We start from the raw sequence: 24,298 nt of genomic DNA, 5'->3' as shown, positions 1-24,298 counted from the left end.
AAATAAGTTCAGGAGTAGAAATGTGCTTAGCAAGTCACATAATAAGTTGCATGGACTCACTCTGTGTGCAATAATAGTGTTTAACAAGATTTTTAATTACTACCTCATCTCTGTACCCCACACATACAATTAAGTGATAATGCCCTCGAAGCCAGTGTTAGCAAACCGTGCCAATATATCCACCAAACACTGGCTTTTTGAGGGAATTATCCCTTTTATAAAACGGGTTACCAACATATTCAAATAATTATTGACATATTTTCCTAAAAAACGTTATTTTTATGTATTTAATCATACTATTTCATACTTCCACAAGATATAGTCCTGACACAAATCTAAGGTTGCTTCCCAAGCCGGCTGGTCGTTCATTCTATTGGTTCGGTTTCTAGAGATGCGACCCAGTCGTTCCGTCTTTTTGTTCTGTATCTATGGACGTGACCCAATTGTTTGTTCTAAATGTTCCATTACCATACTGGCTGGCAACGTTCTTATCCTTTGTTTACTAGCTAGCCAACTACGGCTAACGTACAGTCACGTCAAAATGTGCAGCCAGAATAACCCACCAGTTTTATAATTATCTGTACAGTCCCTCAGTCGAGCAGTGCACTTCAAACATGGATTCAACCACAAAGACTAGGGAGGTTTTCCAATGCCTCGCAAATAAGGGCACCTATTGGTTGATGGGTAAAAATAACTTCCTAACTTAATTGCCGAAGAGGAAGGAAACCGCTGAGGGATGTCACCATGAGGCCAATGGTGACTTTAAAACAGTTACAGAGTTTAATGGCTGTGATAAGAGAAAACTGAGGATGGATCAACAACATTGGAGTTATTCCACAATACTAACCTAAATTACAGTGTGAAAAGAAGGAAGTCTGTACAGAATAAAAATATTTCAAAACATGCATCCTAAGGCACTAAAGTATAACTGAAAAAAATGTGGCAAAAATGTTTACTTTAAGTCCTCAATCCAACACAACAAACCACTGAGTACCACACTTCATATTTTCAATAATGATGGTGGCTGCATCATGTTATGGGTATGGTGGCATTGGCAATGACTATTTTTGGGGGATAAATATAAGTGGAATAGAGCTAAGCACAAAATCCCAGAGTAAAAGCTGTCTCAGTCTGCTTTGCTGGTGTGTTTACGGACATATTCAATTTCTCCCATATCCCAGTCTGCTGTCCCCAAATGCTTCAAGATGGTCACCATTGTTCCTGTACCCAAGAAAGCAAAGGTAACTGAACTAAATGACTATCGCCCCTTAGTACTCACTTCTGTCATCATGAAGTTCTTTGAGAGACTAGTCAAGGATCATATCACCTCCACCTTACCTGTCACCCTAGACCCACTTCAATTTGCTTACTGCCCCAATCGGTCCGCAGACGATGCAATCGCCATCATACTGCACACTGCTCTGTCCCATCTGGACAAGAGGGATACCTGTGTAAGAATGCTGTTCATTGACTATAATTCAGCATTCAACACCATAGTAACCTCAAAGCTAATCATTAAGCTTGAGGCCCTGGGTCTCGACAACCGCCCTGTGTAATTGGGTTCTGGACTTCCTGATTGGCTGCACCCAGGTGGTGAAGATAGGAAACAACATCTCCACTTCGCTGATCCTCAACACTAGGGCCCCACAAGGCTGCGTGCTCAGCCCTCTCCTGTACTCCCTGTTCACCCATGACTGCGTGGCCATGCACGCCTCCAGCTCAATCATCAAGTTTGCAGACGACACAACAGTAGTAGGCTTGATAACCAACAACGACGAGACAGCCTACAGGGAGGAGGTGAGGGCTCTTGGAGTGTGGTGTCAGGAAAATAACCTCTCACTCAATGTCAACAAAACAAAGGAGATTATCATGAACCTCAGGATCAGCAGAGGGAGCAGCCCCCTATCCACATTGACAGGAGTGGAGAAGGAGTGGACAGCAGTGGAGAAGGTGGAAAGTTTTAAGTTCCTTGGCGTACATATCATTGACAAACTGAAATGGTCCACCCACACAGACAGTGTGGTGAAGAAGGCGCAACAGAGCCTCTTCAACCTCAGGAGGCTGAAAAAATGTGGCTTGTCACCTAAAACCCTCACAAACTTTTACAGATGCACAATTGAGAGCATCCTGTTGGGCTGTATCACCGCCTGGTACGGCAACTGCACCGCCCACAACTGCAGGGCTCTCCAGAGGGTGGTGCGGTCTGCACAACGCAAACTACATGCCCTCCAGGACACCTACAGCACCCGATCATCAAGAACATCAAGGCCAAAAAGATCATCAAGGATAATAACCACCTAAGCCACTGCGTGTTTACCACCCAGAAGGCGAGGGCAGTACAGGTGCATCAAAGCTGGGACCGAGAGACAGCTTCTATCTCAAGCTTCTATCTCAAGGCCATCAGACTGTTAAATAGCCATCACTAGCACAGAGAGGCTGCTGCCTTCGTGCAGACGTAAAATCATTGGCCACTTTAATAAATGGAACGCTAGTCACTAATAATGCCACTTTAATAATGTTTACATATCTTGCATTACTCATCTCATATGTATAGTATATACTGTATTCTTTACTATCTATTGCATCTTAACCTATGCCGCTCTGACATTGCTCATCCATATATTTATATATATAATCACTTATTCCATTCCTTTACTTATATTTGTGTGTATTAGGTATTTGTTGTGGAATTGTTAGATATTACTTGTATTGCTGCACTGTCGGAACTAGAAGCACAAGCATTTCGCTACACTCGCAATAGCATCTGCTAACCATGTGTATGTGACCAATACAATTTGATTTGATTTGATTTCCAGTAACAGTTGTACCCTCTATTGAAACCCTTCTTCTTGAGCAGCTGTTGAACAAACTAGACACCAGGGATCAGTTAATGATGGGCTTTGTTATCTCATTGGTAAGCACAGCTACCCAGAAGCACTTGGCCAATTAGTGAAGTATTGTGTCATTGATCCTCATGTTACTTCTAATTACCCGGACCACCATTGACTGCATAAGGCGCAGGCTGAATGACCTAGTAATAGGTGTATTGTATAAGAGAGTGCAGAGGAGGTCAGAGAGAGAGAAGGGGAGAAAGAGAAAGAGGGGGAGGGAGGGGGGGGAGAAAGAGAGAATGGGAGAGGGAGCGGAAAGAAGAGTGAGTGTGAGAGAAAGAGAGAGGTACAAAGAGAGGGAGAAAAGCGAATGGATACCCTGTTGCTCTGAAGACAATACTGAGAGAAGATGACTTGTAGTAATACGGGAAGTTTGAGTGTAGGGCTGTGACAAGGTCCTCTATTTTATCTAATGTAAAACAATTATTACCTTCTTTCCTCTGTTCATCCCCACTTCGTTGCACTTTTTATAAGAAACTCACTGATGCCTTTTTCACTTGTCTAAAACTGTTCTATGGGAACATAGAGTACATTCTGTTTCCTGTGTTTGTGGTTTGTGTGTGTGTGCTGTAGGTTCATGACCTTCTCGCCTCTTTGAGCTGAGGAAGCCGTTGAGGTTTGCCCTTTCACACCCCCACTCCCCTCTCCTCTTTCACTGAAGATGAATGACATAGTCTGCAGTGATTAGTACACTAAACGCTGCGTGCATTTAGTCACAGACAGTAAAACTGATCACAAGGTCTGATCACAAGATTCCTCTAAACACAACATAACTGACACAACAGTGCAGCCTTTGCTGTCTTGTGTATTCTCATTGCTCAGTGCCAGCCTGTCAGGACTGTGCTACATTTCACATAATATTGGATATGATCTATTTTATGACATACATTGTAGAGGAACTAAAAGGGAATGAGAGTGCATGGTGTTATTTTAGGACCTCAGGATGATCCAGAGGCCTTGACAAATAAGGAAATCCTGGTTATACGAGCCATTCTTTGACCACACCAATGTATTATTCAGAGCTTTTGGCAAGGTGTGTGTCGAGCCACACTAATTAATCTATTGTTTATTTAGACGTTGTTGCGTGAGCGGAAATTTTACACTAATAATGTAAATAATGCTTACATCCGCTAGAAGCTCAACGCCCAGTGCTTTGGAAAATGTTCCTATGTCCCTTGACTACACAACAGTGTAAACCACACAGCACAATGTGTGTTTCTCGATAAAAGGCAAGTGGAAAGGATAGATCACATAAAAGTGAAAGTAAATAAAAGTATCTCTTGGTTTTCTGTGTCAGAAAAACAGATACAGTATATATAAAGGTGTCTGTTAGCTGCAGATAGTGAATGAAAAAGACAATAAAGGGTCTGAAGTATCACACAAAAGGGGAGCATTAAGTATGCTTATTACAGAATGGGAGCATTGCGTTCAAGGGACATAAGAGATACCCAGATCCCTCTAGTCTACAGTTTCCTGTTGGCTGTTAACCAGTTGCTAAGCAGTTGCTAGGGACTCTCCTAAAAAAAGCTAGTTGGCTAACTGAAAAAGACAATAAAGTGGCCATAGTGTCACTGGGGATCTAATCTCGTTCTAAATGACATTTCCCCATTGAGGATTAGATTAATCCCTCTGGGGACATTTCTGACGTTAACCAAAGGATTCATGAGCAGGAAATTACATACCCTACACACACTTGTTTTTGTATCAAATGTTATCTTTAACAGACAGAAAAAAGCATCTAGAAAAAAGAGAAGCAGCTCAGGTGGGACTTTTTATTAATAGCATTATTACCACAATTGAATGCAGAAACAAATGTATTAATAAGCTATAAATGGGGTATGGAAAGAAGGGGTAACCTAGCTTTTCCAGTTGTCCAATAATGATGATTTCACAACAGGGAGTAGAATTGCTTTTGCAGCTGGACAAGTATAAATCCTGAAACAACAGAGAAAAGTAGTTGGAAAAGTATTTTGCAAAAGTCTATTGAGTCCATCCATTGACCAGTGTGTGTGTGTGTGTGTGTGTGTGTGTGTGTGTGTGTGTGTGTGTGTGTGTCTGTGTCTGTGGGGCGGTTGGGGGGTAGGGGTGGGGTGGGAGGTTAGGTTTAGGTCCCCACATTAATTTTAGGGTAGTAAAATATATGCTTGTGTGTGTGTGTGTGTGTGTGTGTGTGTGTGTGTGTGTGTGTGTGTGTGTGTGTGTGTGTGTGTGTGTGTGTGTGTGTGTGTGTGTGTGTGTGTGTGTGTGTGTGCAGGGACGTGCACAGAAAGGGCTCAACCTGTCCAGAGCACATCCTCCTTCCAGTCTCTAAAGCTCCGTTTTGGGTGGTGGTATAATTTCCCCAAAATGTTTTGTCATTGTTCTTTGGAACCCACTGCCTGCAAGTCGTTGTCAAGTTCGCCACCCCCCACCCTGCGCCTGTTGATTTGCCCTGTACGGAGCTTGTGCGCGCCCGGTTGCACCTTTTTCCCAGTCTGCCCTGTACAGAGATTGCACATGCCTAGTATCCAAATATGCATGGCTTGAGAGATGTGGTCACTGGTCGAGTGTGTGTAGCTAGATACCTAGTTTCAATATCAACAGTACTGACACCGCAGCATAACATGATTAACACAGGATCGTGTTTTGGAAGATGCATGGCTCTCAACCGTTGCCTCTCCCAAGTCCGTACGGAAGTTGCATCGATGGGACAAGACTGTAACTACCAATTGGATATCACGAAACTGGGGAGAAAAAGGGCAAAAAAAAATAAGAAGCAAAAATCTAAAAAGACTAAAAACATGAAGTGTCCTTTAGAATTATACACATATCAGTTATGCAAGCAAACAACCTGCATAGATAACAAGCTAAAACTACCTAGCTAACTAGCTAGCTCACAAGACTAGCCAAGTTAGCCGCGTTGTTCCTTGAATGCGATTGGCCCTGGTCTTGGGGGCGACACACAGCCTGAAAGACAGTGCTGCCTGTCAGACATCATTCAGGTGTTAAATTCCCCATGAGCACATTTCGGTCAATGCCACAGGGCTCCTTCATGAGGTAATTAGCTTGCATCTGAACAAATTAATGAATTAGCTCGGGATCTCGACAAAACTTTCTTATGTAGTAATAACAAGAAAATGATCTCTTGATCTCGACAAAACAACCTTTGCTATGTAGTGATCATGAGATAAATAAGTCATGATCTCGACATAAGTTTTTTATTATTATTATTCATGTCTTCTCTGTACTTCTGTAATAAAGATATAGAGAGGTAAATCACAATCAGTAAAAGAAATCGAGCTAACAGATTTACATCAATCATCAACATCAATGATCAGCTGATAGCCCTCGCTCTTTTCCCCATGTCAGTCATGTCTTTAGGAGGCACTGTAACTAGCTTGCTTACAATTGGTGATGATGAGTGTGTTGTTGCAGAAATAAATAGACAACAGATGTAACTAACGGATGTGAAATAGCTAGCTAGTTAGCGGTGGTGCGCGCTAAATAGCGTTTCAATCGGTGAAGTAGTGGTTCCCGTTGCTCTGCAAGGGCCGCGGCTTTTGTGGAGCGATTGGTAACGATGCTTCGTGGGTGACTGTTGTTGATGTGTGCAGAGGGTCCCTGGTTCGCACCCGGGTATGGGCGAGGGGACGGTCTAAAGTTATACTGTTACACAGAGGCATTTGGTATGTTATGAATTTCGAGATATGAAATATGAAAGTAAAATAGTGAAAAATAGGGCGCAGTGGTCTAGGGCAGTGCTAGCTGTGCCCCCAGAGACTGGGTTCGTGCCCAGGCTCTGTCGCAGCCGGCCGCGACCGGGAGGTCCATGGGGCGATGCACAATTGGCCTAGCGTCGTCCGGGTTAGGGAGGGTTTGGCCGGTATGGATATCCTTGTCTCATCGCGCACTAGCGACTCCTGTGGCGGGTCGGGGGCAGTGCGTGCTAACCAGGTCGCCAGGTGAACGGTGTTTCGGATGCACGCTGTGTTAAGAAACAGTGCGGCTTGGTTGGGTTGTGTGTTTGGAGGACGCATGGCTTTCGACCTTTGTCTCTCCCGAGCCCGTACGGGAGTTGTAGCGATGAGACAAGATAGTAACTACTAACAATTGGATACCACGAAATTGGGGAGAAAAAGGGGGTAAAATTAAAAAATAAAATCAATTTTGAGAACCTGCCGCCTGAAAGGCCTTTGCAAGGCTCTGTGTGTGTACGCGCACACGTGTGTGTGTGGGATGGTGCAGCAGTGTGGTAAGTTTCCTCTTATTGTGTTGTAAGTAGGTCAGAGCAGAGCAGAGCAGAGCTCCCCCTCCCTCCCTCTTCCTGTCCCCTCCCTGTGTGATGTGTGAGACCATACTTCCACTCCATTTCACACTTTTCCACTGAGTTTTGGAAGCAGGACATGGTGTCTCCTGAAGTGCACCAGCACTTGTCTCTTGTATCTCTCATAGCAAACCCCATTACACCCACTTTAAACATGCAGACCTATTTACTGAAGCAAACAGTGAAGTTTAACACACTAAATCAACCTCTCAGTACAGTACATGAATTTCCATCTGGTAAAGTTTGTTCAAGTCTACAATCTGTTTCATATTACTGTGAGTCTGTGTTTTCTCCTGTCATACATGCTGTGTATACATTATTGAGAGGAATGACATTGTAACTATTGCCTGAACAATTGTGCTGACTGGTGATTCTGAAATTATTTTGAAAATTCGAGTTGACATTAACAAATGAGCTCTTGCCCCCAAAACCCCTAACCGATGCTTGAGTTTCTGTTTTGAAAAAAAGAGTGCAAATCAAAGCCAAAACTAAATTTATACAGCTGGCTCCCACAGAATGTATGTTACATAATCAGACACATTTTTTATCATACCTAGAGACTAGATAAATCAAGCCAGGAGAGTACATTAAGTCACTATTTTATGAATATTCTATAGCTTTAATGGTCTCATTTGAATCATGAGTCTCATATCATATGATCTCATTTTATGTCTCACAGTGTGTCTGCACAGACAGGCTGCTGGGGAGGACTGGACTGGTTAAATGTCTAATTAGCGGAAAGTGCACCACAAGACTCACCACCAGGGGTCTTTGTTTCCCCATTTTTCATTGGTTATCAAAACACCACCACATGATTCTAATAAAACTAGAGAAAAAAGCCAGAACATAAACAGAGCTATGCAAGCACCTTGTATGAGCCAGAGAGGCAAGAAGGGTTGAAACAGCTTACTGAAAATACTGTGAAGTCTATGACAATCCTTGAGCCACAGAGTATGATAGAAGTGGAGACATACCAACTAAGAAACAGAACAATTAGTTAGAGTTAGAAAACTAAACTATAAATCAGGCGAGACATTTTACAATGATATGACATTGCTGCAGTCAAATTGGCTCACTTGACAGGACAACTTTGTTGTTTGGGTACCACATTGTAATTACGGGGATTTGAATAGCCAGGTAAACACAAAAACTGATAGAGTAATTTGATTGCTACAGTAATTGTCACCAAGGGCCGATATGGAGGTCAGTAAACAGATAAAGTAGTAAGTGGAGAGCATATGGCTGCTTTGTGGGGAGAGAGGGAGAGCGCAGGCAGCTGAACAATATGGAAGGCCAATTATTGAGAATGATAAGGGATGAAAAGAGAGGTAAAGGGAAATTGAGACCAGATCTATAGATCGAAAGAGTTTGTTTCACCCCATGGTGCCTCCTCCGAGGCATCAGGAGAGAGGGAGGAGCGGGTAGGAGGGATAGAAGAAATAGGCCACCAGGCCAGAGAAGGCGAGGGATAGAAGAACTAGGCTACCAGACCAGAGAAGGCGAGGGATAGAAGAACTAGGCTACCAGGCCAGAGAAGGAGATGGATAGAAGAACTAGGCTACCAGGCCAGAGAAGGCGAGGGATAGAAGAACTAGGCTACCAGACCAGAGAAGGCGATGGATAGAAGAACTAGGCTACCAGGCCAGAGAAGGAGATGGATAGAAGAACTAGGCTACCAGGCCAGAGAAGGCGAGGGATAGAAGAACTAGGCTACCAGGCCAGAGAAGGCGATGGATAGAAGAACTAGGCTACCAGGCCAGAGAAGGCGAGGGATAGAAGAACTAGGCTACCAGGCCAGAGAAGGCGAGGGATAGAAGAACTAGGCTACCAGACCAGAGAAGGTGAGGGATAGAAGAACTAGGCTACCAGGCCAGAGAAGGCGAGGGATAGAAGAACTAGGCTACCAGGCCAGAGAAGGCGAGGGATAGAAGAACTAGGCTACCAGACCAGAGAAGGCGAGGGATAGAAGAACTAGGCTACCAGACCAGAGAAGGCGAGGGATAGAAGAACTAGGCTACCAGGCCAGAGAAGGCGAGGGATAGAAGAACTAGGCTACCAGACCAGAGAAGGCGAGGGATAGCAAAATGTAGGGACGAAAGGAGTGGAACTGAGGAGGGGGCAGAGAAGCCCCTAGTGATATGAAAGTGAAAAATCCACATCTATTTTTTCTTTCTCTTAAACCACTTTGCACATTGGCTCTCCTCAGTTTCCCTTTTAATCTCTGCATCTATGTACACCTATCTCTCATTTCCATCCCTAGATCAGTTTTTTATCCATGTCTATGTGTGTGTGTTTTGTGAGAGTGTGTGAGGGTGTGCACTGTTGTATATACGAGCATGTAACAGTAAGCCACTCGGCTGACTAACATTGACTACTGAGAGAGTGCTATTGTTTTTAGTGTCTCAGCGAAGGTGTGTCAGTATGTTAATGAGAATATGTGTTTGTCTGCGTATGTTCCATAGTGAGTATGTTTGTCATCTTGGTAAGTAGGTCAGCCGTACATGTCATATCATGCTGATTCATCTGAGATAAACAAATCCCTATCACCATGGCAGCGCCCCCGCTGCCCACCTTGGTCATGGATGGATCAGCACAAGCCGCCATTTAACAACAACAAAAACTGTGCTAAAGTGCTGAGAAATCATACTGTGGCCTACTCTCTGACCAGGTGAATCCAGGTGAAAGCTATGATCCTTTATTGATGTTACCTGTTAAATCCACTTCAATCAGTGCAGAAGAAGTCAGGTTAAAGAAGGATTTTTAAGCATGGAGACAATTGAGAAATGGATTGTGAATGTGTGCCATTCAGAAGGTGAACGGGCAAGACAAAATATGTTGTGCCTTTGAACGGGGTATGATAGTAGGTGCCAGGCGCACCGGTTGGAGTGTGTCAAGAACTGCAGCGCTGCTTAATTTTTCACGTTCAACAATTTCCTGTGTGTATCAAGAATGGTCCACCACCCAAAGGACATCCAGCCAACTTGGAAGCATTGGAGTCAACATGGCCCATCCCTGTGGAATACTTTCAACACCTTGTAGTCCATACCCAGACGAATTGAGGCTGTTCTGAGGGCAAAAGGGGGTGCCACTTAATATTAGGACGATGTTCCTAATATTTTGTCCACTCAGTGAATATTTCCATTTAAATGTATGATTCTATTTTGAAAATTAGTTTTTTATCCATTGGTCAGGTTTTCGGTGCAAAATTCATGTTCGTTGAATGTTTGACCCAGTGTGCCTGTGTGTTAATGCAGTGAGTCAATAGCAAGCGTGTGATTTGCTCTTTATCAGTCAGTGTAGTTATTGTTCTCAGCTGTAGCTGGCAGAGAAGAGGATTAATGGCATTCCATACAAGACTCCAACAGGATTAGACCTGGTAAGCCTAGGGTGTATAGGGGGAACGGCCTCACCAGTACCTCTGTACAACGCTGTTTCAATGATATTGTAGAGGAACTATAGGGCTACAAAGACAGTGAGAATGAAGTCAGCACATACTAAACAAAAAGGACAACAAGCGTGTAAGGAATATAAAACAGTATTTTTGTGAGAAGGACTAAAACCAATGACGGTCTTCAGCCTTCCACTTTGGAATATTTACTTACACACAGCATATGGCTGTTCCCTTTCTCTACCAAGAAAGCAGCTAAGCAGCATGCTTGTGTTCCACCCTATATGCTCTAAACGCCCAAAGAATGAAATCTAATATGTTCTGAGGAAAGGAGAACAAGCATGGCCGTCTCAGCTAGATTACCTTCAAGCCAGATTATTCATTACTGCCAGACCACAGGACAGCCGATGTCATGGAAGCCTGCTGGAAAGAGATATCCCATCAGTATCATCTTCAGAGCAACAGGCGGTCGACTCGGTTCTCCCTCCCTCTCTCACTCTTTCTCCACAGTACTCTATTGCAGAACCAACTCCCTTGCCCCCTGCATGACCTGTGACCCCTACAATGGCTGACATATTTCCTGGTACTTGTCCATTCCATTCTACCCCTTGAACTTGACCTCCTCACTGACTTGTCCTATCTGGTTGTTGACAGAGTGGATGCCTGGTGAACTTGTTGGATGTTAGGCAATGTCATCCATTGAGGGAACCCAGAGGTAGGAGTAAGGAGAATAGCAGCCAATGTAAAGGACTGCTTGCTGCTTGTTTTGTGAGTACCACTTCCTCCTGATTCGGCTCATATTGAGGTTCACACCCAGGATCTCTGGCTTGCTAGCACACGTGACCGCACTCCTGAAGCATATTACCAGTCGGCGTCACGCGAACATCTAGCTATTCGCTGGCGCAAGTGGGGACACTTTAGGCTGAGAAGTAAGCTTCACACATCCCAATGTGCTACACCAAGAAGGACTTCAATGTACAATGGAAGTTGTGTGTCCAATATCTCTATGAAATGCTATATCAATACTGTAGGTTGATAGCTCATCATTTGTTTATTAATGACGTGGCCATTAAATAGGAATGTAAAGAAAGAAAGGAAGAAATTAAGGAAGTGGTTAGCCAATTCAAATCAAAATCAAATTGTATTGTTCACATACACGTGTTCAGCAGATGTTATTGCGGGTGTAGTGAAATGCTCGGGTTCCTAGCTCCAACAGTGCAGTAATATCTAACAATACACAACAATAAACACAAATCTAAAAGTAAAAGAAGGAGTTAACAAATATAGAAATATTAGGACGAGCAATGTTGGAGTTCAGAGTATTATTATACTATGTATGTCACACCCTGACCATAGTTTACTTTGTATGTTTCTATGTTTTGGTTGGTCAGGGTGTGATCTGAGTGGGCATTCTATGTTACATGTCTAGTTTGTCCAGTTCTATGTTCGGCCTGATATGGTTCTCAATCAGAGGCAGGTGTTCGTCATTGTCTCTGATTGGGAACCATATTTAGGTAGCCTGGGTTTCACTGTGTGTTTGTGGGTGATTGTTCCTGTCTATGTGTTTTCACCAGATAGGCTGTTTAGGTTTTCGTTACGTTCTTTATTTTGTAGTGTTTGTATGGATTCGTGTTTTACGTTTGTTTATTAAAACATGGATCGCAATCGACACGCTGCATTTTGGTCCGACTCTCCTTCTCATCAAGAAAACCGTTACAATGTATATACACTACCGGTCAAAAGTGTGGACACACCTACTCATTCAAAGGTTTTTCTTTATATGACCATTTTCTACATTGTAGAATAATAGTGAAGACATCAAAACTATGAAATAACACATGGAATTATGTAACAAAAAAGTGTTAAACAAAATATATTTTATATTTGAGATTCTTCAAAGTAGCCACCCTTTGCCTTGATGACAGCTTTACACACACTTGGCATTCTCTCAACCAGCTTCACGTGAATTGCTTTTCCAACAGTCTTGAAGGGGTTCCCACATATGCTGAGCACTTTTTGACTTCTTTTCCTTCACTCTGCGGTCCTACTCATCCCAAACCATCTCAATTGGGTTGAGGTCGGGTGATTGTGGAGGCCAGGTCATCTGATGCAGCCCTCCATCACTCTCCTTCTTGGTCAAATAGCCCTTACACAGCCTGAAGGTGTGTTGGGTCATTGTCCTGTTGAAAAACAAATTTAAAAAACAAATTAACGCAAACCAGATGGGATGGCGTATCGCTGCAGAATACTGTGGTAGGCATGCTAGTTAAGTGTGCCTTGAATTCTAAATGAATCACTGACAGTGTCACCAGCAAAGCACCCCCACACTATCACAGCTCCTCCTCCATGCTTCACGGTGGGTGCTTCACCTACTCTGCTTCTCACAAAGACACGGGGGTGGGAACCAAAATTCTCAAATTTGGACGCAGCAGACCAAAGGACAGATTTCCACTGGTCTAGTGTCCATTGCTCATGTTTCTTGGCCCAAGCAAGTCTCTTCTTCTTATTGGTGTCCTTTAGTAGTGGTTTCTTTGCAGCAATTTGACCATGAAGGCCTGATTCACGCAGTCTCCTGTGAACAATTGATGTTGAGATAGGTTAGTTACTTGAACTCTGGGAAGCATTTATTTGGGCTGCAATCGGAGGTGTAGTTAACTGTAATAAACTTGTCCTCTGCAGTAGAGGTAACTCTGGGTCTTCCTTTCCTGTGGCGGTCCTCATGAGAGCCAGTTTCATCATAGCGCTTGATTGTGTTTGCGACTGCACTTAGAGAAACTTTGAAAGTTCTTGAAATGTTCGGGATTGACTAACCTTCATGTCTTATAGTAATGATGGACTGTTGTTTCTCTTTGCTTATTTGAGCTGTTCTTGCCATAATATGGACATGGTCTTTTACCGAATAGGGCTATCTCTGTATACCACCCCTACCTTGTCACAACACAACTGATTGGCTCAAACGCATTAAGAAGGAAAGAAATTCCACAAGTTTAATTTGAACAAGACACACCTGTTAATTGAAATGCATTCCAGATGACTACCTCATGATGTCATGCCCTGACCTTAGAGAGCCGTTTTATTTCTCTATTTGGTGAGGTCGGGGTGTGATGTGGAGTGGGCATTCTATGTTTTGTATTTCTTTGTATTTGGCTATGTATGTGGTTCCCAATCAGAGGCAGCTGTCTATCGTTGTCTCTGATTGGGAATCATACTTAGGTAGCCTTTTTCCCACCTATGTTGTGGGATCTTGTTTTAGTACAGCTCTTGTAGCCTACAGAACGGTACGTTCGTTTTGGTTTCACTTTGTTATTTTGTTGCTGGTTCTCATTTAATGAGTATGATGACCACAAATTACCCTGCGCCTTGGTCTCCTTCAAACAACGCACGTTACAGAAGATCCCACCACAAAAAGACCAGTACCCTGCCCTGACTACATTCAGGGCAGGGTACTGGGTGGAGGCCGGCTAGTGATGGCTATTTAACAGTGATGGCCTTGAGATAGAAGCTGTTTTTCAGTCTCTCGGTCCAAGCTTTGATTTACCTGTACTGGCCTCGCCTTCTGGATGATAGACTAGTTCTCCATTACTTCACCCATTTCAACCAACAAATAATGGACATTTACCACCAATCTCATTCTGTATCTTTCCTATTACTAATTGGATCTTTTTTTAGGTTATTTTCATAGCAAACAGTAAGTCCCATCTGTAGTAAGTGTCAGTTTTGATGTTGATCAAGATGGAGCAGAAACAGACTGACACAGCCTGCCACACAAATTAGCCTGGTCCCCCGTGTTGGCGAGCAGCTGCTTTCCCTCCCAATATGCCTGTGCCAGACGAGCTCATCAAGATGAAAACAATATGGATTGTTTTGACAAGGATAAAACCCATATTGATCTCAGGATAACTCGTTGCTGATATCTCAGACACCGACAGCTTTTAGCAAGATGGATGGATATCGGGTTTCAATCAGTCTGAAAGCTTCAGGATGTTTATGGCTGATTGTTACTCAACGTCTGTGACGTCCAACCTTTTCTCTTCTGCCATGGAAGAGACAGGCTGTGGCAAAAACATGTCACTTCTGAGATAAACCTGCTCCTAGTCAAACGAACAGCCCTCCCCACTCCCCAGTTTGAAAGAGATTAATAACAAACTGCCAAAGCATATTCTCTTGTAGACGACCCACAAACCCTTTGGTTGTGGAGGAGTGACATGAGGTGCTCCGAGTTGCTGGAGTTTGGCCCACTGACCTATTGGTGTGAATTGAGAGCAGGATCTTAAAATAATCCTGTGCTTCATCCACTGTGGGGTGGCGGGGAGCACTCTAGTCCCCCTCCAAACTCATTTCATCCTCTCTGTCCTCTGTCGAAGCCTGCATCTAACCTTTTGCACTGTTTGATTTCCACTATTTTCGCCTTTGCATTGAAATCACTCTCTCATGCTGCAATCTCCTCTCTCTTTCTTTATCTCTACAGTGTATATGCTGTAATCTTTCTCCCTATCTTTTCACTTTCTCTCCCTCTGTAATCTCTCTCGCTCTAATTTTTCTCTGTGCTGTAATTTCTCTCCTTTCTCTCTCTCTCCATCTATCCCTTTTACCCTGTCTATATGCTGTAATCTTTCTCCCTCTATTTTTTCTCTGTGCTGTAATCTCCCTCACTATTTTTCTCTCTATCCGTTTTTCTATGCTGTAATAATCTGGAGAGTTTTGGCCTATGCGCCTGTGTTGTTAAACTCCTCCCTCCTCTCTCCCACTCTACTTTAGGTATGGCCATGGTTATATAAGATTCAGGGTCAATGGGTCAATGACATCGTCTGTGAATGCAGGATAGAGACTGTCTCTGTGGCTGCCTGCATAGGAAAGAGAGTCAAGAGTCTAAGGATACGTAACCGAGGAAGCAGGATGAAGAGGAATAAACATTCGGCCAGAAAGGAAAACATAACCAGACAAGAAAAATAGGAGGAAGGAGAGGTTTAGAAAGAGCAGAATTAAGAAATTCTCCAGTGCTTTTGTTTTCACAACTGTGTTTGCAAATGTTGCAAAGGAAGCACTCTATGCTAATAAAAACCAGTGGTGTAAACTACTTACGTATAAATACTTTAAAGTACTACTTAAGTAGTTTTTGGGGTATATTTGTCATGGCCGTCATGGGAAGAAGTGGATCAAAGCGCAGCGTGGTGAGCGTACATTTTCTTTTATTTGTAAAAATGTCGCCAACAAAACAAGAAATAACAAAAACGACCGTGAAGCTTACAAAGGCTATAGTGCCCCCAACAAAGACAACTTCCCACAATGACCAAAGGGGAAGTTTCCTAAGTATGATTCCCAATCAGAGACAATGATAGACAGCTGTCCCTGATTGAGAACCATACCAGGCCAAAACATAGAAACACAAACATAGAAATCAGAACATAGAATGCCCACCCAAATCACACCCTGACCAAACCAAATAGAGACATAAAAAGTCTCTCTAAGGTCAGGGCGTGACAATATGTACGTTACTATTTATATTTTTGACAACTTTTACTTTTACTTCACTACATTCCGAAAGAAAATAATGTGCTTTTTACTCCATACATTTTACCTGATACCCAAAAGTACTCGTTACATTTTGAATGCTTAGCGGGACAGGAAAATGGACACGCACGTATCAAATCAAAGTTTATTTGTCAAGTGCGCCGAATACAACAGGTAAGGTATCCAACTGTCACACCCTGACCATAGTTTGCTTTGTATGTTTCTATGTTTTGGTTGGTCAGGGTTTAGTGTGTTTCTTCATTAAACATGGATCGCAATAGACACGCTGCATTTTGGCCCGACTCTCCTTCTCACCTAGAAAACCGTTACAGAATCACCCACCACAACAGGACCAAGCAGCGTGTCAACAGGCAGGAGCCGCAGGAGAAGCAAAAAAGGCAGCAACAGCAGAGAAAAGAGGATTGGACATGGGAGTACGGTTTGGACTACAAGAGTATGGACTATACTTCTTGGGAGGAGATTTTAGACGGGAAAGGACCCTGGGCAGAGCCAGGGGAATATTGCTGCCCCAAAGCCGAGCTGGAGGCAGCAAAAGCAGAGAGGCGGCATTATGAGGAGCTAGCACGGCAGAGCGGACGGAAGCCAGAGAGTCAGCCCCAAAAATTTCTTGGGGGGGGGGCTAACGGGGAGTATGGCTACGCCAGGTAGGAGACCTGGGCAAACTCCCTGTGCTTACCGGGGGGCTAGAGAGACCGGGCAGGCACCGTGTTATGCTGTGTCTCCAGTGCGGGTGCATAGCCCGGTGCGGTACATTCCAGCTCCGCGTATCGGCCGGGCTAGAGTGAGCGTCTGGCATCTGGTCCCCAGTGCGTCTCCTTGGGCCGGCTTACATGGCACCAGCCTTGCGCACGGTGTCTCCGGTTCGCCTGCATAGCCCAGTGCGGGCTATTCCACCTCGCCGCACTGGCAGGGCGACCGGGACCATTCAACCGGGTAAGGTTGGGCAGGCTCGGCGCTCAAGAGCTCCAGTGTGCCTGCACGGTCCGGTCTTTCCAGTACCACCTCCACACCCCAGCCCTCCGGTAGCAGCTCCCCGCACCAGGCTTCCTGTGCGTGTTCTCGGCCTAGTACCACCAGTGCCAGCACCACGCATCAGGCCTATAGTGCGCCTCGCCTGTCCAGCGCTGCCAGAGCCTTCCTCCTCTTCAGCGCCGCCGGAGTCTCCCACCTATCTAGAGCTGTTAGAGCCTTCCTCCTCTACAGCGCTGCCGGAGTCTCCCGCCTGTTCAGAACTGTCAGTCTGCAAGGAGCTGTCAGTCTGCAAGGAGCTGTCAGTCTGCAAGGAGCTGCCAGTCTGCAAGGAGCTGCCAGTCTGCATGGAGCTGCCAGTCTGCATAGAGCTGCCAGTCTGTATAGAGCTGCCAGTCTGCAAGGAGCCGCCAGAGCTGCCAGTCTGCAGGATGCCGCCAAAGCTGCCAGTCTGCAAGGAGCCGCCAGAGCTGCCAGTCTGCAAGGAGCCGCCAGAGCTGCCAGTCTGCAAGGAGCCGCCAGAGCTGCCAGTCTGCAAGGAGCCGCCAGAGCCGCCAGTCAGCATGGAGCAGCCAAGGCCGCCAGTCAGCATGGAGCAGCCAGAGCAGCCAGTCAGCATGGAGCAGCCAGAGCAGCCAGTCAGCATGGAGCAGCCAGTCAGCATGGAGCAGCCAGAGCAGCCAGTCAGCATGGAGCAGCCAGAACTGCCAGTCAGCCAGACTCTTCCAGATCTGCCAGTCAGCCAGACTCTTCCAGATCTGCCAGTCAGCCAGACTCTTCCAGATCTGCCAGTCAGCCAGACTCTTCCAGATCTGCCAGTCAGCCAGGGGCCGCCAGTCAGCCAGGAGCAGCCACCCCTCTGTCCAGAGCTTCCGCCCCTCTGTCCCGAGCTGCCGCCCCTCTGTCCATTGAGAAGAGTTGCCATGGTGAGGAGGCCACGGAAGCAGACAAGGTGGGGGACTAGGACTACGGTGAAGTGGGGGCCACGTCCAGCACCAGAGCCGCCACCGCGGACAGATGCCCACCCAGACCTTCCCCTATAGGTTCAGGTTTTGCGGCCGGAGTCCGCACCTTGGGGGGGGGGGGGGGGGGGGGGGGGTACTGTCACACCCTGACCATAGTTTGCTTTGTATGTTTCTATGTTTTGGTTGGTCAGGGTGTGAGCTGGGTGGGCATTCTATGTTACATGTCTAGTTTGTCTAGTTCTGTTTGGCCTGATATGGTTCTCAATCAGAGGCAGGTGTTCGTCATTGTCTCTGATTGGGAACCATATTTAGGTAGCCTGTTTGGTGTTGGGTTTTGTGGGTGATTGTCCTTAGTGTCCTGATGTCCTTGTTCTGTGTTAGTTTACACAAGTATAGGCTGTTTCGGTTTTCGTTACGTTTATTGTTTTGGTAGGGTTTGTGTTTAGTGTGTTTCTTCATTAAACATGGACACGCCGCATTTTGGTCCGACTCTCCTTCTCACCTAGAAAACCGTTACACCAACCTTACAGTGAAATGCTTACTTACAGGCTCTAACCAATAGTGCAAAAAGGGTATTAGGTGAACAATAGGTAAGTAAAGAAATAAAAAACAACAGTAAAAAGACAGTGAAATATAACAATAGCGATGCTATATACAGTAGTGAGGCTATAAAAGTAGCGCAACCGGTTAGTCACACCGGTTAGTCAGGTTGATTGAGGTAGTATGTACATGTAGATATGGTTAAAGTGACTATGCATATATGGTGAACAGAGAGTAGTAGTAGCGTAAAAGAGGGGTTGGGGGGGCACACAATGCAAATAGTCCGGGTAGCCATTTGATTACCCGTTCAGGAGTCTTATGGCTTGGGGGTAAAAACTGTTGAGAAGCCTGTTTGTCCTAGACTTGGCACTCCGGTACCGCTTGCCATGCGGTAGTAGAGAAAACGGTCTATGACTGGGGTGGCTGAGGTCTTTGAAAATGTTTAGGCCCTTCCTCTGACACCGCCTGGTATAGAGGTCCTGGATGGCAGGAAGCTTGGCCCCAGTGATGTACTAGGACTACTTCACCGTAGTCCTAGTCCCCCACTACCTACTGTAGTGCCTTGCGGTCTGAGGATTTGTTCTTATCAAGACAACACGTGGTCATCCCTACTGCCTCTGATCTGGCGGACTCACTAAACACAAATGCATCTTTTGTAAATAATGTCTGAGTGTTGGAGTGTGCCTCAGAGCATGCGCAGACCAGCTGGCTGGTGTGTTTACGGACATATTCAATCAATCCTTATCCCAGTCTGCTGTCCCCACATGCTTCAAGAGGGCCACCATTGTTCCTGTTCCCAAGAAAGCTAAGGTAACTGATCTAAACGACTACCGCCCCGTAGCACTTACTTCCGACATCATGAAGTGCTTTGAGAGACTAGTCAAGGACCATATCACCTCCACGCTACCTGACACCCTAGATCCACTCCAATTTGCTTACCGCCCCAATAGGTCCACAGACAACGCAATTGCAATCACACTGCACACTGCCCTAACCCATCATGACAAGAGGAATACCTATGTGAGAATGCTGTTCATCGACTACAGCTCAGCATTTAACACCATAGTACCCTCCAAACTCGTCATCAAGCTTGAGACCCTGGGTCTCGACCCCGCCCTGTGCAACTGGGTCCTGGACTTCCTGACGGGCCGCCCCCAGGTGGTGAGGGTAGATAACAACATCTCCACCCTGCTGATCCTCAACACTGGGGCCCCACAAGGGTGCGTTCTCAGCCCTCTCCTGTACTCCCTGTTCACCCACGACTGCGTGGCCATGCACGCCTCCAACTCAATCATCAAGTTTGCAGACGACACTACAGTGGTAGGCTTGATTACCAACAACGACGAGCCTGCCTACAGGGAGGAGGTGAGGGCCCTCGGAGTGTGGTGTCAGGAAAATAACCTCACACTCAACGTCAACAAAACAAAGGAAATGATCGTGGACTTCAGGAAACAGCAGAGGGAGCACCCCCCTATCCACATCGACAGGACAGTAGTGGAGAGGGTAGAAAGTTTTAAGTTCCTCGGCGTACACATCACGGACAAACTGAAATGGTCCAATCACACAGACAACGTGGTGAAGAAGGAGCAGCAGTGCCTCTTCAACCTCAGGAGGCTGAAGAAATTTGTCTTGTCACCAAAAACACTCACAAACCTTTACAGATGCACAATCGAGAGCATCCTGTCGGGCTGTATCACCGCCTGGTACGGCAACTGCTCCGCGCATAACTGTAAGGCTCTCCAGAGGGTAGTGAGGTCCGCACAACGCATCACCGGTGGCAAACTACCTTCCCTCTAGGACACCTACACCACCCGATGTCCCAGGAAGGCCAAAAAGATCATCAAGGACAACAACCACCCGAACCACTGCCTGTTCACCCCGCTATCATCCAGAAGGCGATGTCAGTACAGGTGCATCAAAGCAGGGACCGAGAGACTGAAAAGCAGCTTCTATCTCAAGGCCATCAGACTGTTAAACAGCCATCAGTAACATTGAGTGGCTGCTGCCAACATACTGACTCAACTCCAGCCACTTTAATAATGGAAAAAGTGATGTAATAAATGTATCACTAGCCACTTTAAACGGTGCCACTTTTATATGTTTACATACCCTACATTACTCATCTCATATGTATATACTGTACTCTATACCATCTACTACATCTTGCCATCTTGATGTAATGTATCACTAGCCACTTTAAACAATGCCACTTTTATATGTTTACATACCCTACATTACTCATCTCATATGTATATACTGTACTCTATACCATCCACTGCATCTTGCCTATGCCATTCGGCCATCACTCGTTCATATATTTTCTTATGTACATATTCTTATTAATTCCTTTACACTTGTGTGTATAAGGTAATTGTTGTGAAATTGTTAGGTTAGATTACTCGTTGGATATTATTGCATTGTTGGAACTAGAAGCACAAGCATTTCGCTACACTCGCATTAACATCTGCTAACCATGTGTATGTGACAAATAAAATATGATTTGATGTATGTTTAGGTAAATGCAGATATTGAAAAGGAGCAACTCAATAGGTCCTTGTAAAAACAAAAGTGGAGTATAAAAGACAGGAACTGAGAGAAAAGGATGGTGAGGAACTGAGAGAAAAGGGTGGCGAGGAACTGAGAGAAAAGGGTGGCGAGGAACTGAGAGAAAAGGGTGGCGAGGAACTGAGAGAAAAGGGTGGCGAGGAACTGAGAGAAAAGGGTGGCGAGGAACTGAGAGAAAAGGGTGGTGAGGAACTGAGAGAAAAGGGTGGTGAGGAACTGAGAGAAAAGGGTGGTGAGGAACGAGGAGGAACTGAGAGAAAAGGGTGGCGAGGAACTGAGAGAAAAGGGTGGTGAGGAACTGAGAGAAAAGGGTGGTGAGGAACTAAGAGAAAAGGGTGGCGAGGAACTGAGAGAAAAGGGTGGAGAGGAACTGAGAGAAAAGGCTGTATGGAGAGAGGGAATGCCGGACTTTGTGGTTCACTATGAGCAAACAAATACACAGGAAGTTGAAACTTTCCAATTTTACCAGTGAAATTAAAATGTGCTAGTTCTAGCTTGTGGTCTGGATAAAAATAAAAACATCATGTTGTTAATATAGTAGTGACTATTTGCTGTGGCAGAGCCCGGGTAAAATTCCCCTTTAAGTAGGTCTAGAAGTTACATCATAGCACTTTAGTCTTAACCACGCTCACCACATTTCTATTTTCATCACCCGTATTAGCATTGTTTTTGGCTTGATTAGCCCGCTGAACAGACATTAGCTCATTGTAAGGAGCTCCCACACACACATACACACACACAAATAAAATAAAATGTTCTCGTGACATTAACATATTTAACATACACACATACATTTCGATTGAGCATGTATTAGGTTGTGTGCCGATTGTGCTCTGAGCTAATTGACATAAGGACTCCCACCCCTGAGTCAATACAGAGTCACCTTTGACAGAGATTACAGCTGTCTTTCTGGGTAAGTCTCTAAGAGATTTGCACACCTGGATTTTACAATATTTGTATAGTATTCTTTTAGAAATTATTCAAGTTCTGTCAAGTTGGTTGTTGATCATTGCTAGACAGACATTTTCAAGTCTTGCCATGGATGTTCAAGCCGATTTAAGTCAAACTATAACTAGTCCACTAAAGAACATTCAATGTTCTCTTGGTAAGCAACTCCAGTGTATATTTGGCCTTCTGTTTTAATACTTCTTGCGACTTTCAAACCCGGATCCGGGAGCGTAATCATCGTCTCAAACGAATTAGCATAACGCAGCTGACATCAATATCCCTAGAAAATCTTCCTATTCCTTTAGCCTTTTGTTAATCACACTGTCATCTCAGATTTTCAAAATATGCTTTACAGCCAACGCTAGACAAGCATTTGTGTAAGTTTATCATAGCCTAGCATAGCATTATGCCCTGCTAGCAGCAGGCAACATTTTCACGAAAATAAGAAAAGCAATCAAATTAAATCATTTACCTTTGAAGAACTTCGGATGTTTTCACTCAGGAGACTCCCAGTTAGATAGCAAATGTTCCTTTTTTCAAAAAATATTATTTTTGTAGGCGAAATAGCTCTGTTTGTTCTTCACGTTTGGCTGAGAAATCGACCGGAAAATGCGGTCACTATAACGCAGAATTTTTTCCAAATTAGCTCCATAATATCGACAGAAACATGGCAAACGTTGTTTAGAATCAATCCTCAAGGTGTTTTTCACATATCTATTCGATAATATATCCACCGGGACAATTGGTTTCTCATTAGAAGCGATTGGAATAATGGCTACTTCTGTACTTTACCAAGATTTTCTGCGGGAGCCATCATGTGACCACTTGCTCAATGTGGTCCCTTACAGCTATTCTTCAAAATAAATGCGTAAAAAGACGTCACAATGCTGTAGACACCTTGGGGAATACGTAGAAAGCCTAAGCTCATTCGTAGCCCATTCACAGCCATATAAGGAGTCATTGGCATGCAGCGCTTTCAAAATATGGGGCACTTCCTGATTGGATTTTTATCTGGGTTTCGCCTGTAACATCAGTTCTGTTGCACTCACAGACAATATCTTTGCAGTTTTGGAAACGTTAGAGTGTTTTCTATCCAAAGATGTCAATTATATGCATAGTCGAACATCTTGTTGTGACAAAATATCCCGTTTAAAACGGGAACGTTTTTTATCCAAAAAAGAAATACCGCCCCCAGAGTTCCTTAAGTTATTGTCCTGCTGAGGGGAATTTGTCTCCCAGTGTCTGTTGGAAAGCAGACTGAAGCCGGTTTTCCTTCAGGATTTTGCCTGTGCTGAGCTCTATTCCATTTATTTTCATCCTAAAAAAATCATAAGTCCTTGCCGATGACAAGCACAACCATAACATGATGCAGCCACCACCATGCTTGAAAATATGAAGAGTGGTACCCAGTGATGTGTTGTGTTGGATTTGCCCCGAACACAATGCTTTCTATTCAGGAAATAAAGTTAATTTCTTTGCCACATTTTTGGCAGTTTTACTTTAGTACCTTGTTGCAAACAGGATGCATGTATTTTGTACAGACTTCCTTCTTTTCACTGTCATTTAGGTTACTTTTGTGGAGTAACTACAATGTTGTTGATCCATCCTCAGTTTTCTCCTATCACAGCCATTGAACTCTGTAACTGTTTTAAAGTCACCATTGACCTCATGGTGACATCCCTGAGCGGTTTCTGTCACTACAGACACCCTGGTTCGAATCCAGGCTCTATCACAACCGGCTGTGATTGGGAGTCCCATAGGGCTGCGCACAACTGGCCCATTGTCGTCCGGGTTTGGCCCGGTGTAGGCCATCATCATTGTAAATAATAATTTGTTCTTAACTGACTTGCATAGCTAAATAAAGTTTACAAAGAAATGCATATAAAGGTTCATAGCCTACATATTTTCTCTCCAAAACATGTTGTTTTGTATTTCTTTACTTGTGTTACATGATGGATGCATATTGCTGCTTTATAATTAATAGTTTTTATGCTCATAGGTTCTCACTGAAGAAAAATGTCAATGAATTAATGATTTCAAGTCTGATAATAAAACATTGAAAAAAAATTATGCAACAGGATACGTTTGATATTAGACAGGTTTGATTTTTGAATACAGAACTATCAATGTACATATAGCCTATGTAATAAAGTGCTTATTATTTGATCACAAAATAGCCTTGTAGTGGGAGAAGAGA

Source organism: Oncorhynchus clarkii, chromosome 4 (genome assembly GCF_045791955.1).
Source record: "Oncorhynchus clarkii lewisi isolate Uvic-CL-2024 chromosome 4, UVic_Ocla_1.0, whole genome shotgun sequence".
In the NCBI taxonomy this organism is placed as follows: domain Eukaryota; kingdom Metazoa; phylum Chordata; class Actinopteri; order Salmoniformes; family Salmonidae; genus Oncorhynchus; species Oncorhynchus clarkii.
Note: the sequence above shows the minus strand (reverse complement) of the source record.